The following is a 9158-nucleotide window of genomic DNA, read 5'->3' as shown; positions in this document are numbered from 1 at the left end:
TGCTTCTTACTGGCATTTTAACGCTAGTAAGCTCTTCCTCCAAGGTGAGCTATTTTTAATGCTGTTTTTCATTCTGTTTTTAATTTTTCAATAGTTTTTGTGACTTCACATGATCATCAACCTAAAGAAAACACAAAATAGCAATGGAAAAGAAAGAGATATAGTTAAATAACATTGGGTTGCCTCCCAACAAGCACTTCTTTAATGTCAATAGCTTGACAGTGAGCTCTCATGGAGCCTCACAGATGTTCAGAGCATTGTTGGGACCTCCCAACACCAAACTTAGAGTTTGGATGTGGGGGTTCAACACCAAACTTAGACTTTGGTTGTGGCCTTCCAACACCAAACCTAGAGTTTGACTGTGGGGGCTTTGGTTGACTCTGCAGTGAGAGAAGCTTTTCATGCTTCGTCTCCATGGTTACAGAAGGAGATCCTTGAGTTTTAAACACAAGGTTGTCCTCATTCAGTTGAAGGACCAACTCTCCTCTGTCCACATCAATCACAGCTTTTGCTGTGGCTAGGAAGGGTCTTCCAAGGATGATGGATTCATCCTCATCCTTCCCAGTGTCTAGGATTATAAAATCAGTAAGGATGTAAAAGCCTTCAACCTTTACTAGCACGCCCTCTACTAGTCCATAAGTCTGTTTTCTTGAGTTTTCCGCCATCTCTAATGAGATTCTGGCAGCTTGCACCTCAAAGATCCCAAGTTTCTCCATTACAGAGAGTGGCATAAGGTTAATGCCTGACCCCAGGTCACACAGAGCCTTCTCAAAGGTCATGGTGCCTATGGTACATGGTATTAAGAATTTACCAGGATCCTGTTTCTTTTGAGGTAATTTCTGCCTATCCAATGCATTCAGTTCATTGGTGAGCAAGGGAGGTTCATCTTCCCAAGTCTCATTACCAAATAATTTGGCATTCAGCTTCATGATTGCACCAAGGTACTTAACAACTTGCTCTTCATTAATGTCTTCATCCTCTTCAGAGGAAGAATACTCATCAGAGCTCACGAAGGGCAGAAGCAAGTCGAATGGAATCTCTATGGTCTCTGTATGAGCCTCAGATTCTTTCAGGTCCTCATTGAGGAACCCCTTAGTGTTCAGAGGACGTCCCATGAGGTATTCCTCATTGGGGTTCACGTTCCCCTCCTCCCTTGTAGGTTCGGCCACACCAAGTAAGGTTATGGCCTTGCACTCTCTTTTTGGATTCTCTTCTGTATTACTTGGGAGAGTACTAGGAGGAGTTTTAGTGACTCTTTTACTCAGCTGGCCCACTTGTGCCTCCAAATTTCTAATAGAGGACCTTGTTTCATTCATGAAACTTAGAGTGGCCTTAGATAGATCAGAGACTATATTTGCTAAGCTAGATGGATTTTGCTTAGAATTCTCTGTCTGTTGCTGAGATGATGATGGAAAAGGCTTGCTATTGCTAAACCTGTTTCTTCCACCATTATTAAAGCCTTGTTGAGGCTTTTGTTGATCCTTCCATGAGAAATTTGGATGATTTCTCCATGAGGGATTATAGGTATTTCCATAGGGTTTCTCCATGTAATTCACCTCTGCTATTGCAGGGTTCTCAGGATCATAAGCTTCTTCTTCAGAAGATGCCTCTTGAGTACTGTTGGATGCAGCTTGCAATCCATTCAGACTCTGAGAAATCATATTGACTTGCTGAGTCAATATTTTATTCTAAGCCAATATGGCATTCAGAGTATCAATTTCAAGAACTCCCTTCCTCTGAGGCGTCCCATTACTCACAGGATTCCTTTTAGAAGTGTACATGAACTGGTTATTTGCAACCATGTCAATGAGTTCCTGAGCTTTTGCAGGCATTTTCTTTAGGTGAATGGATCCACCTGCAGAATGGTCCAATGAAATCTTAGATAATTCAGACAGACCATCATAGAATATATCCAGGATGGTCCATTTTGAAAGCATGTCAGAAGGACACTTTTTGGTCAGCTGCTTGTATCTCTCCCAAGCTTCATAGAGGGATTCACCTTTTTTCTGTTTGAAAGTTTGAACATCCACTCTAAGCTTGCTAAGCTTTTGAGGAGGAAAGAACTTGGCTAAGAAAGCTGTGACCAGCTTATCCCAAGAGTTTAGGCTATCTTTAGGTTGAGAGTCCAACCATATTCTAGCTCTGTCTCTTACAGCAAACGGGAAAAGTATAAGCCTGTAGACCTCGGGATCAATCCCATTGGTCTTAACAGTATCACAGATTTGTAAGAATTCAGTTAAGAATTGAAAAGGATCTTCTGATGGAAGTCCATGAAACTTGTAATTTTGTTGCATCAGAGAAACTAATTGAGGCTTTAGCTCAAAATTATTTGCTCCAATGGTAGGGATTGAGATACTTCTTCCATGTAAGTTGGAATTTGGTGCAGTGAAGTCACCAAGCATCTTCCTTACATTGTTGTTGGGTTCAACCATGTCTCCTTCTTTTTCGAAAATTTCTGTCAGATTTTCTCCAGAGAGTTGAATTTTAGCTTCCCTTAGCTTCCTCTTCAGAGTCCTTTCAGGTTCAGGATCAGCTTCAACAAGAATGTTCTTATCCTTGTTCCTGCTCATATGAAAAAGAAGAGAACAGAAAAGAAAATATGGAATCCTCTATGTCACAGTATAGAGATTCCTTATATGAGTGTAAGAAGAGAAGAATGGAAGAAGGAAAAGATAAGAATTCGAACACAGGGGAGAAGAGTGGGTTCTAATTTTGAGTGAAAGAGGGGTGTTAGTAGATAAATAAATAAATAGAAGGAGATGAGAGATGGAAGAATTCGAAAATAAAACAAAATAAAATAAAAAATATTTTTGTTTTTAATTTAAAATTAAAGTTAAAATTCGAAAATTTTAAGAAGAAAAATGAAATTAAATTAGAATTTAAAATAATTAGTTAATTGAAAAGGAATTTTGAAAAAGTGGGGAAGAATTTTCGAAAATTGGAGAGAGAAAGGTAGTTAGGTGGTTTTGAAAAAGATAAGAATCAAACAGAAAGATAGGATTAATTTGAGAAAGATTTGAAAATCAATTTTGAAAAGATAAGAGGTTAGAAAAGATTTTGAAATTGATTTTGAAAAAGATGTGATTGACATTGAAAAAGATATGATTGAAAATCATTTTGAAAAAGGTTTGAATTGGAAATTAAAAAGATTTGATTTTAAAAATTGAAGTTGATTACTTGACTAACAAGAAACAAAAAGATATGATTTTAAAATTTAAAGATTGAACCTTTCTTATTAGGCAAGTAACAAACTAAAAATTTTAGAGTCAATCACATTAATTGTTAGCATTAATTTCGAAAATATGAAATGAAAATAAGAAAAAGATTTTTGAAAATCATTTTGAAATTTTCGAAATTATGAAAGAAAAAATGAAAAAAATTTGATTTTTGAAAAAAAAAAGTTTTGAAAAGATAGGATTTTTAAATTGAAAATTTGACTTGACTCATAAGAAACAACTAAATTTCAAAAAGTTTTGAAAAAGTCAACTCAAATTTTCGAAAATTTATGAGAGAATAAGGGAAAGATATTTTTTTTATTTTTGAATTTTTAATGAAGAAAGAGAAAAACAACAAAAAGACTCAAAACATGAAAATTGTGAATCAAAACACACAATGCATGCAAGAACACTTTGAATGTCAAAATGAACACCAAGAACTTATTTTTGAAAATTTTTAAGAAAAGAAATACATGCAAGACACCAAACTTAGAAATTTTCAATGTTTAGACACTAACAAATTGAAAATGCATATGAAAAACAAGAAAAGACACAAAACATAAAAATGCAAAGATCAAACAAAGGAGATCATCAAGAACAACTTGAAGATCATGAAGAACATATGATGAATTTTCGAAAATTAAAGAAAATTATAAAAACATGCAATTGACACCAAACTTAAGAATTGACACTATACTCAAACAAGTAACACAATTATTTTTGGTTTTTATGATTTTATTAAATTTTTTTTGGATTTTTCGAAAATTATTTTGAAAAAGTAAAATAAGGATTTCAAAATTTTTAATAGGAATTCCAGGAATCTTGCAATGTTAGTCTAAAACTCCGGTCCAGGAATTAGACATGGCTTACTAGCCAGCCAAGCTTTCAGTGAAAGCTCCGGTCCAAAACACTAGACATGGCCAATGGCCAGCTAAGCTTCAGCATACATAGTTCAAGCATGTGAAGAGGAAGCCTCAGTCCAAAAGAATTTAGACATGGCTTTACAGTTAGCCAGGCTTCAACAGATCATGATGAAACTCTAGAATTCATTCTTAAAAATTCTGAAGAACATAGAATAAATTAAAATTTTTTTTTTGAAAATTTTTTTCGAAAATAGAAATAAAAATAAAAATAAAAAAATTAAAATTAAAATAAAATTTACCTAATCTGAGCAACAAGATGAACCGTCAGTTGTCCAAACTCGAACAATCCCCGGCGACGGCGCCAAAAATTTGGTACACGAAATCGTGAACGTTCATTCTTTGGTAACGGTGCCAAAAACTTAATACGCACATTCATAATCTTAGTTCTTTGTCACAACTTCGCACAACTAACCAGCAAGTGCACTGGGTCGTCCAAGTAATAAACCTTACGTGAGTAAGGGTCGATCCCACGGAGATTGTCGGTTTGAAGCAAGTTATGGTCACCTTGTAAATCTCAGTCAGGCAGATTCAATTGGTTATGGAGATTTGATAATTAAAATATAATTAAAACATAAAATAGGATAGAAATACTTATGTAATTCATTGGTGAGAATTTCAGATAAGCGTATGGAGATGTTTTTATTCCTTCTGAACCTCTGCTTTCCTACTGCTTTCATCCAATCATTCATACTCCTTTCCATGGCAAGCTGTATTTTGGGCATCACCGCTGTCAATGGCTACATCCTGTCCTCTCAGTGAAAATGGTCTAAAATGCACTGTCACCATACGGCTAATCATCTATCGATTCTCGATCCTGTTGGAATAGGATTCAGTAATTCTTTTGCGTCTGTTACTATGCCCAGCACTCGCGAGTTTGAAGCTCCTCACAGCCATCCCTTCCCAGATCCTACTCGGAATACCACAGACAAGGTTTAGACTTTCCAGATCTCAAGAATGGCCGCCAATAATTCTAGCTTATACCACGAAGACTCTGATCGTAGATCAGAAGGCTAAGAAGTACATATTCAAGCTTGTTTACATGTAGAACGGAAGTGTTTGTCAGGCACGCGTTCATAAGTGAGAATGATGATGAGCGTCACATAATCATCACATTCATCATGTTCTTGTGTGCGAATAAATATCTTAGAGAAGAAATAGGCTTGAATTGAATAGAGAAACAATAGTACTTTGCATTAATTCATGAGGAACGGCAGAGCTCCACACCTTAATCTATGGTGTGTAGAAACTCTACCGTTGAAAATACATAAGTGATGAAGGTCCAGGCATGGCCGAATGGCCAGCCCCCTAAATGTGATCAATATGATCTAAAGATGAACAAAAGATGTACAAAAGATGTACCAAATATTTACAAAAGATCTCTAACACAATAGTAAAAAGTTCTATTTATACTAAACTAGTTACTAGGGTTACAGAAATAATTAAATGATGCAGAAATCCACTTCTTGGTCCACCTGGTGTGTGCTTGGGCTGAGCATTGAAGCTTTCACGTGTAGAGGTATTCCTTGGAGTTAAACGCCAGTTTGTAACCTGTTTCTGGCGTTTAACTCCAGAATAAGGCAGAAAGCTAGCGTTGAACGCCAGTTTGCGTTGTCTAAACTCGAGCAAAGTATAGACTATTATATATTGCTGGAAAGCCCTAGATGTCTACTTTCCAACGCAATTCAGAGCGCACCATTTGGGTTTCTTTAGCTCTAGAAAATCCATTTTGAGTGTAGGGAGGTCAGAATCCAACAGCATCTGCAGTCCTTCTTCAGCCTCTGAATCTGATTTTTGCTCAAGTCCTTCAATTTCAGCCAGAAAATATCTGAAATCACAGAAAAATACACAAACTCATAGTAAAGTCTAAAAATGTGATTTTTATTTAAAAACTAATAAAAATATACTAAAAACTAATTAAATCATACTAAAAATTATGTAAAAACAATGTCAAAAAGCGTATAAATTATCCGCTCATCACGTATGCGTGGATGGTCAACTTTGCCATTCCAGGCGTGCGCTGATGACAAGTCATCCTAGACTATTTTAACTAGTCTTTTTCTTTTGTTTTCATTAGAATTATGCACTTTCTTGAGCTACAAGCAAGCTAATTGAGTAGATTTTCATGTTTCCCTTGATTGAACCAACCATATATGAATTCATGCCATTTCATGAGGTTTTATGCTATATTTGTTGCATATTATGAAAGAATGAATATCTCATGATTTTGAGCATAGCTTTGATGAGTTTGGTTGATTAATGATAGGTGAAGAAAGCTTGGAGAAAGGTTGAAGCAAGAAGGAATGGCTAGGAGTGAAGAGAGGACAATGGAATAAGTGAAATTGAACCAGGAAGCAAGAAGCTGGACCTAAAGTTAGCATCAAACTTTTGCACAAACTTTTGGTTGAAAAGTTAGCCCCAACGTTAGCCCCCTAACTTGGAGGCTAACGTTGGGACTTGAAAATTCTTCCCTGGGCTCCAAAAGTTTGCGCCAACGTTAGCCCCCTAACTTTGAGGCTAACGTTGGCACATGAATTTCTCCCCTGGGCACCAAAAGTTTGCGCCAACGTTAGCCCCCTAACTTTGAGGCTAACGTTGGCACATGAATTCCTCCCTGGCCATCTAACGTTGGCACATGAAAATTCAAGGGAGAGGAGCAAAAGTTTGCGCCAACGTTAGCCCCCTAACTTGGTGGCTAACGTTGGCGCCACAAGCACATTAGGCAAGGCCAACGTTAGGGTCAAAGTTAGACCCCTAACGTTGGCACCAACGTTGATATCAGCAAATTGTGCTAGCTGATATGAAAAGTTGGATCCAAAGTTAGACCCCTAACTTTGGCTCAAACTTTTGGTCCAACTTTTGCTAACCTCAAAACCGGTTCAATTGGTTCACTTCGGTTCTTCTCCAAACTTCAAGAGCAATCAACCAAGGCCTCTTTCAACCCAATTCCACCAAGAGCAAAGGCCCAACTCAAGGCTTGAAGATCATTTGAAGAAAGTGTATAAATAGGATAGAATTCAAGTTCTTCGGGGAGCTTTCCTTTTGGAATTTTCATAATAGTTTTCGGAGAGCTTTTGTTATTGAGTGAACTTTAATTTCTTTGTTTTCATTGCTTTCAATTCTATTTACACTTGTCTTGGATCTTGGATTGGAGAATTGAAGAAATTCTGTTTCAATCTCAATCTTGGATCTCTCTGTTTCTTTACTGTTAATTGAATTTCAATTTCCGGTTACTTGCTTCTCATCTAATTTCTTTGCAATTTACAATTGCCTTGCAATTATTCTTGTTAGATCTAGGAAGGCATTGAGATCTAGACTTAGTTCTCTAGTCTCTGAGTCCTGAGATCTGATTTCCTATTTCAATTCTCTGTTTACTGCTTTCCATGTTCATCTACTTTGCCGTTTCGGATCTGATTCAATCCCAATTCCCTTTTTCTCTTCTGTTTAATGCAATTTAACTTTTCCTTGTTTAATTTCTGCAAATCCAAGTCCCAATCCCCTTTACAATTCAAGTCATTTACATTTCTTGCACTTTAAGATTCCGCAATTTACATTTCTTGCATTCTAAGTTTCTGCTATTTAATTTCTTGTTCTTTAAGATTCAGCAATTTAATTTCTTGCTCTCGTTAATTCCATGCAATTTACATTCTGCAAATCACAAATTACCCAACCAAAACTTGATTCGCTTGACTAAATCAACCACTAAACTAAAATTGCTCAATCCTTCAATCCCTGTGGGATCGACCTCATTCCCGTGAGTTTTTATTACTTGATACGACCCGGTACACTTGCCGGTTAGATTTGTGTGTTTTGGGAGAAATTTATTTTTCACCAAAATACTCATCAAGTTTTTGGCGCCGTTGCCGGGGATTGATTAGATTGACAATGATTAAGTGAGGTGGTGATCTAGATCAAGCACTTTTTCTTTAATTTTGATTAACCCACTAACTGTTTGATTTTTTGCTTAAACTAACTAACACTTCAATCTGGCAGTAAATTGAAGTGTCACTGATTTTGTGCATTTCTCATGCTCTGCTTGTATGTCAAGTACAAGAAGAACCATACCCAATTTTCATGAACAAGACGAAAGAACTCTCAGGAGGTTAAGAAGAGCTGAAAGAGGGAAAAATATTGTTGGAGAAGAGGAATCAGACGAAGAATTCCAAGAGATGGAGGAACATCTAACCAATCCACCAGGTGGAGAAGACAACAACAATGGCAACCCACCCCAGAGGAGAGTTTTGGCTTCCTATACCTTTGCAAATCCTAGACATTGTGGGAGCAGCATCTTGGCTCCAAATGTCAATGCCAACAATTTTGAACTCAAGCCACAACTCATCACTTTGGTTCAGAACAATTGCTCTTTTGGTGGAGGACCACTTGAGGACCCACACCAACATTTATCCACTTTCTTGAGGATATGCAACACTGTCAAAACTAATGGAGTGCCCCCTGACAGTTACAAACTGATGCTATTCCCATTTTCTCTCAGGGACAAGGCCACTCAATGGTTGGAATCGTTTCCAAGGGACAGCATTAACAACTGGGATGATTTGGTAACTAAGTTTCTTGCCAAATTTTATCCACCTCAGAGGATTATAAGGTTAAAGGCTGAGGTACAAACATTTACACAAATGGAGGCCGAACCCATCTATGAGGCATGGGAGAGGTACAAGGCTCTGATCAGGAAATGTCCCCCTGCTGTGTTTAATGAGTGGGAGAAGCTTCAAAACTTCTATGAAGGCTTAACACTGAAATCCCATGAAGCTTTGGATCATTCAGCTGGAGGTTCCTTGCAACTCATGAAAACTGCAGAAGAAGCTCAAGAACTCATTGATATGGTGTCCAACAACCAATATTTCTTTGCTCATCAAAGAGGCCGCCAACCATCACAAAGGAGAGGAGTAATGGAGCTAGAAGGAGTGGATTCAATCCTGGCTCAAAACAAGATGATGCAGCAGCAAATTCAACAACAATTTGAGCAAATGGCCAAGAGGATTGATAGTCTCCAAGTTGCAGCAGT

At 37.2% G+C, this 9158-nt stretch overlaps 1 non-coding gene across 1 annotated transcript; it reads left to right on the top strand.

Moving 5' to 3' along the window:
• The first annotated feature begins 1931 nt into the window (after positions 1-1931).
• LOC148574094 (small nucleolar RNA R71) lies at positions 1932-2039 on the top strand. Its single transcript, XR_015906829.1, has one exon. It is a non-coding gene; the product is annotated as a small nucleolar RNA R71 (small nucleolar RNA).
• Positions 2040-9158: the final 7119 nt, after the last annotated feature.

The sequence above is a fragment of the Arachis ipaensis genome, chromosome B2 (genome assembly GCF_059453495.1).
Source record: "Arachis ipaensis isolate K30076 ecotype BB chromosome B2, ASM5945349v1, whole genome shotgun sequence".
Taxonomy (NCBI): domain Eukaryota; kingdom Viridiplantae; phylum Streptophyta; class Magnoliopsida; order Fabales; family Fabaceae; genus Arachis; species Arachis ipaensis.
The sequence above is the reverse complement of the archived record's forward strand: the minus strand, read 5'-3'. Positions and strand labels throughout refer to the sequence as shown.